General features: G+C 37.5%; 1 long non-coding RNA gene across 1 annotated transcript; it reads right to left on the bottom strand.

Annotated features, from left to right (window-relative positions):
* Window positions 1-201: 201 nt before the first annotated feature.
* LOC121968396 lies at window positions 202-805 on the bottom strand. The gene is made up of 4 exons (XR_006108122.1): window positions 630-805; window positions 451-515; window positions 325-381; window positions 202-248 (listed from the first exon to the last, which is right to left on the bottom strand). It is a non-coding gene; the product is annotated as an uncharacterized LOC121968396 (long non-coding RNA).
* Window positions 806-6608: the final 5803 nt, after the last annotated feature.

The following is a 6608-nucleotide window of genomic DNA, read 5'->3' as shown; positions in this document are numbered from 1 at the left end:
TCGGTATCACTGGATATATCCAACTGAGATTACCCACTTTACATAACTCCAATCATTATTCATTGTTAAGCTAGTTAAATGAAGTATTGTTTAAAAAAAGAAATTTCACAAAATGAACCACAAACAAATTCTGACAATACAAAAGTACTTAGAATTAGTTATGTTGCAGAAAGGAGTATCATACTTTTGTCTGAGGATGCCACAAATACAGGAAAGCGCCAAGCTTTGCTCCATAATAGAATGGTAACCTAAATGGAGAAAAGGAAAATGATAAGAGGTGTAGATATTGCAACAGTTATAAAAAGAAAAAAATTCCATGCTCACCATGAGAAGAGTATATCAGCAAATACTCCCAATTCTCTCAACAATCCAAATAGAATCCTAAAAAGTGAACAAATAATTCATCATGTTTGTTTATGAGAACATATAGACGAAGTTTGCTTGACTGACCAATATTGGCACCAGAAACGCAACTGCTCAATCTCTTGCTTATTCAATTCTAGGGTCTTGTAACACTCGTAAGATAGATAATCATAGATAAAAACCAGTCTGTAAAGTATAATCAACACACCAGTTTCTCAATGTAAACATCGCCCAGTCCAAAGCAACAAAGTTTTTTGGTGTCTTACATCAAAACCCTAAAAATGAATGAAGTTAGCATGATCACTCCACCGAGAACCTAATAACAAGATAAACACAAGTTAATCCAGAAGGCTACAGTCTAGTAGCCCTAGAGAGAGAGAGAGAGAAAAGACGAAACATTTCTATCCCCAAATGTCGGATTCTGAAAACTAAATAGTTAGAGACAAAAAGGTTGCCCATTTACATACTTGAACTTCTCATTCAGAACTGAGATCAAATGCTTCGTCATGAATCGACACAAAAGGTTCAAGAAGAAAGCAAGGGAGAGGGAAAAAAATGTAACCTAGAGATGACCTCGTTGTTCTTCCATGGACAAGCAAAGCAGATCGCTTACCTTTACGCTGGTAATCGAAGGAAGGGTGAGGCGCCTGAAAGCAGAATAAACTCCAAGAGAAAGAGAAAGAGAGAGAGAGGACGAAGGAGGCTTACTCCTTCGCTCGACTGGAAAGGGGTTACCTCGAGAGCTGGAGTCACGGTTGAGCTGCCGTCGCAAGGTCTCTGATGACCCGGAGCTCGACCAGTTCCGGGATCTGCCGCTTGATGAAGGTGTGGTCAAAGAGATTGGGCAGTTTGAAGGAAGCGTGAATGAGGCGACGGAGGCGAAGAGATTAATCCCGCGTTCTTGACGGAGAGGAGTTAGGAGGAGTGGTTTGCGGAGAGGGGTTCGCCAGAGAGGGGTTTGCCGGAGAGGAGTTGGATGGAGAAGGCCGCGTGAGATGAGGAGTTGGGAGAAGGGTTTGGGATCAAAAACGATCGGAAGATAGGAGTTGGGAGAAGGGTTCGGGTTTTCTACTCACTTAGATCCAGCGGTTTGTATTAATCAAGATTTAGATGAGAACTTAACAATAGACAATACTTTTTAAAAAGTGTTGTCGTAGACACTAAAAAAAAGGCTAATAGACAACGCTTTTTATGAAGCGTTGTCTTTGACCAGTAAAAATCACTAATAGACAACGATTTTTAGAAAAGCGTTGTCTATTAATAAGAAAATAATGAAATAGACAATGCTTTTCACTAAAAGCGTTGTTAAAAAAAAATAGACAATGTTTTTTATAAGAAGCGTTGTCATTTAACTGTTGTAGAATCCCAATTTTCTTGTAGTGAGCACAAATACCCATTGCCCAGAATTGATGATCTATTCGGTCAGCTACAGGGAGCAAAGGTATTCTCAAAAATCAACTTGAGGTCTGGTTACCATCAAGTGAAGGTGAAAGAGGAGGGCGTCTATAAACTACATTAAGAACTCGTTACGGTCACTACGAGTTTCTAGTTATGCCATTTAGACTTACTAATGCCCCAGCATATTTTATGGATTTGATGAATTAGGTCTTCTAACTGTATTTAGACCAGTTCGTTATTGTCTTCATCGATGAAATATTAATCTACTCTCGGAGTCACGAAGAGCATCGTCAACACCTGCCTACGATGTTGCAGACTTTGAAGGATAGACACTTATACGTGAATTTCAGCAAATGTAACTTCTGGCTGGGCCAGATTCCATTCCTAGGACACATAGTCTTGGAGAAAGGTATAGGGGTAGATCCAGCTAAAGTAGAGGCAATCCAGAATTGGGCTACCCAGAGAAATGTTACTGAAATCCGAAGCTTCTTAGGACTTGCAGACTGCTATTAAAGGTTCATCTAGAATTACTCAGGGATTGCTTTACCTCTGACTTCACTGACCAAGAAGGGGGTAAAGTATGAATGGATGGACCAGTATGAGAAGAGTTTCGAGGAGCTGAAAGAAAGATTGATGATGACACCGGTGCTTGCAATTCCGAGTGGTTTAGGCCAGTTCTTGGTGTACACCGATGCCTCCAAGAATGATTTAGAGGCAGTACTGATGTAGAATGGGAAGGCAATTGCCTATGCTTCACGTCAGTTGAAGGTACCTGAGCAAAACTATCCCACACATGATTTGGAGTTAGCGGTAGTCGTCTTTTCTCTAAAAATTTAGAGGCATTACCTTTATGGGGAACACAGTGAGATTTTCACTGACCATAAAAGCTTAAAATAGTTTTTGACACAAAAGGAATTGAATATGAGATAGAGACGGTGGTTGGAGTTGGTGAAGGACTATGACTGCTACATTAATTATCACCCAGGTAAGGCTAATGTGGTAGTAGATGCTTTGAGTCGCAAGTCCGCGACACTATCGTAGTTGACCACCTAACAACAATTGATATCAGAATTCCAACAGATGAGGTTGGAAGTGTTATCACCAAATGAATGGATTAGTTTGTCAACACTATCCATTACATCAGACCTACTGAATCGGATCCGGATAGAACAAACATCTGGTCAGCAGTTAATGGAATGGAAACGTAGAGATGAAGAACAGGGTCACGCTATCTACTCGACTGTTGACGGGATTCTGTGATACAAGGGTCGTATTTGGGTACCAAAGGTTGGTTCACTCAGAGAGGGCAGTTTTGGGTCCTGATATTATGGCACATACCATGAATTTAGTGGCTAAAATTCGAGACAGGATGCAAACAGTGCAAAGTTGTCAGAAGAGTTATGTCGACCAACGACAGAGAAATTTGGAATTTGTAGTGGGGGACCATGTATTCCCCAAAGTGTCACCGATGAAGGGGGTACTGAGATTTGGGAAGAAGGGTAAACTCAATCCAAGATATATTGGGCCTTTTGAGATTTTAGACTAGATTGGAACTCGAGCATACTGAATTGCTCTACCACCGAATCTATCAGGAGTTTATAATGTGTTCCATATATTCATGCTTAGGAGATATATTTCTAACCCTTCTCATGTGATTGGTCATGAGTCCGTGTAGTGGATGCTGGATCTGTCCTATGAGGAAGTGCCGAAACAAATCCTCGACTGCCAAGTTCAAAGACTGAGGAACAAGGAGATCAAAATGGTGAAGGTTTTATGGGAAAATCAGCCGATGGAGGAAGCTACTTGGGATACTAAACTGGATATGTGTGTTAGAGTGTATACTAAAAGCCTAGCTTTTGGTATAAATATTTATTATGAATAAAGAATCACATTTGGTCAAATTGTCTACATTTGTTTGTAGTTGTTCATTTAATTTATATTGTAGATAACATAGTATTGGGTGTCACATGCAGAAGATGATGTTATCAGTACCTTATAAATTATAAACAGTAGCTCACGACCAAAATGGAAAGGAACAAACCATTAGAAGGTCGTAGTGTAATTAGGCATTAGTTTATCTTGACTATATAATTACACTAGTACACTCAGAGTGTATTGAGTAGGACCATTTGAGGTCGTTTCTTTTATACTGACTTTATAAAGGAACAAAGACCTCGGTTATTATGGAAGTGTGTGCTCTTAATCCTAATATAATAACAAGTACATATATTTGATATTTATTTCTTTAATTTATCAATGGGTAAGATTTAGTTCGATGAATCAATAAGCTGGATTGGGAAATGGTATCACTTATAGTGTGTGTTGTTGATTATAGGAAATTGTGCCTAGAGATACTAGGTTGATAATGTCCTCGAGAGGAGCTCAAGGATTGTCGTATCGAATCCTGCGGTGGACTTAGTCAGGCGTGATAATAAGGTTGAGTGGTACTACTGGATTTAGATATTAATTAAATGAGTTGTGGAACTCACTTAATTAGTGGACATTCGATATCTTAAACAGAGAAGACACTCATAATAAGAAGGAGCCCAATGTAATTTGGGATTGGTGCGGTAGTTGATAATAATTCTCTAGTGGAATGAATTATTATTGATAAAATTAAGTTGTGTGTTCAGGCGAACACGGGATTAATTTTATCGGGAGACCAAACTAATTCCTCCTCTCGGTCCCTATCGTAGCCTCTTAATTATAAGTCTATAACCACCTATACCCACCTTCTTACCCATCCATAGCCGGCCAAGCTAGCTTGGAGACCAAGCTAGGGCGGTGGCTTGGTTCGTGGGTGAATTCATGTGGTCGTCCCTATTAAAATAAAAAGAAATTTTAATTTTAAAATTTTTCTTATGTGGATAATATAATTTAAAGAGAGTTTAAAATTTAAATCCTTCCTTTTATAAGATTCTACAAAAGATTAAGAGAAGAGCTAAAATCTCTTTCCTTATTTGTAGATTAAAAGGTTGATTTTAATTTTGGTAAAAACTTTCCTTTTAATTATATTCATGATTTAAAAGAAAGTTTAAAAATTAAAAATTCTCTTTTATTAGTTTCTACAAAAGATTAAGAAAAGATTTAATATCTTTCCTTATTTGTAGATTGAAAGGAGATTTTAATTTTTAGAGATAACTTTCCTTTTGGAAATTATCCACATGTTTAAAAGAAAGATTTTAATTTATAAAATTTCTTTTTATTAACCAATCATGAAGGGATTAAAATTATTGGAGAAATTTTTATAAATTTCTAGAAATAAATTAGGAAGTTTTAATTTTTGTTTTAATTAAAACTCTCCTTGTTTTGGGGAGAAGAGTGGCCGACCATTATGATTTGAAAAGAGAAAATTATTTTAATTAAATAAATTTTCCTTTTAAATGGCAAAAGAATTAAGGAAGTTTTTATTAAATTTTCCTTATTTGCCAAGATCAAGGATTATAAAAGAGGGGGTAGAGGAGGCTTCAATACTAACGACTCTTTTCTATTTTTCCTCTCTTTTCTCCTTGGGTGTGGCCGGCCCTTTCTTTCCTCTCCTCTCCTTTGTGTGGCCGAAACCTTCTCATGGTGGAGATAGCTTTGGTGGCCGGATCTAAGAAGGAGAAGAAGGAGAGAAAAGAAGCCTCTTTTCTAGCATCCCTTGGAGCATGGTGGTGGTGGCCGAACCTCTTCATCCTAGGAGAAGTTTTGATGGCCGAAACTTGTAAGGAAGAAGAAGGTGCTTGGTGGTTCTCATCTCGGAAGATCGTTGCCCACACAACGTCCGAGGTTAGAAGAGGAATACTGTAGAAGATCAAGAGGTCTTTCTAAAAGGTATAACTAGTAATTTTGTTTCCGCATCATACTAGTTATTTTTGGAAATAATAATAAATACAAGAGGCATACGATTCTAGTTTGAATTTATTTTTCGATATAGTGTTTTTTTGTTTTTCTTTCCTTGTGATTTGATTGTTCTTTTCGGTTAACCTAAAGTTATTTTAGGAAATTAAATATTAGCTTCCATAAAAGGTTTTGTCTAGTCGGTGGTGGTTGCTCCCATATCCAAGAAGGCCGTGTGCCTCACCACGTCAGTCTTGGGAACCAATTATGAAAATTAATATTTAATGGAATTAATAACTTAAGGTGATTTGGTCGAACGTGTTAAGTTCCACAGGAGACCCAAGTCAAACCTAAAGAGCGAATAGATTAAGTTTTGGATCAAACGTGTTAAGTTCATGAGCGATCCAAAATTTAATTTAAAAGAACACATGGTAGCTAGGAAAAGGTTCGGACCTCTTTGTACAAAATTTTTGTTCAGTGGAACCTCTAGGTTTTCAAGTAGAACCAACAATTGGTATCGAGCTAGGGTTTGCCTCGTGTATTTGGTATTAGGATAATTATGCACATCATACATAATTTAGGCGAGTTAATAGTAGGATGTGCTAACTTTGTGGATGTAGGATCCAACTATTATGACTTTTAATTATTATGTGTGATTGGACCCTTGGACATATCAAGGGTATTTATATGTGCTTGTATTAAAATACGGCAGGAGTCGTATTTAGTTTTATTAGGATTTTATTTTTGATCTAGATATATATACGTTCCTTTTATGGAATATAGGATCAAAATATAAAATTCTATTTATGTCACGGATCGAATCTTTTTAAGGACCGAGGCGCAGTGGAACTAGGAGCAAGATGGAGGCGCAGCTAGACCCGGTGGCGGTGGCCAAATATGGCGGCAGCTTGGGATGACAACACACGGAGGACAACTAGAAATAAAAGCCATAATAGTTGAAAATTAGATTTTCTATTTATTGCTTTTATATTGTGTTAATGTTAGTTTACATGATTAGTAGGCTA

Source organism: Zingiber officinale, chromosome 3B, assembly GCF_018446385.1.
Source record: "Zingiber officinale cultivar Zhangliang chromosome 3B, Zo_v1.1, whole genome shotgun sequence".
NCBI lineage: Eukaryota > Viridiplantae > Streptophyta > Magnoliopsida > Zingiberales > Zingiberaceae > Zingiber > Zingiber officinale.
This window is presented reverse-complemented; position numbering and strand designations above follow the sequence as displayed.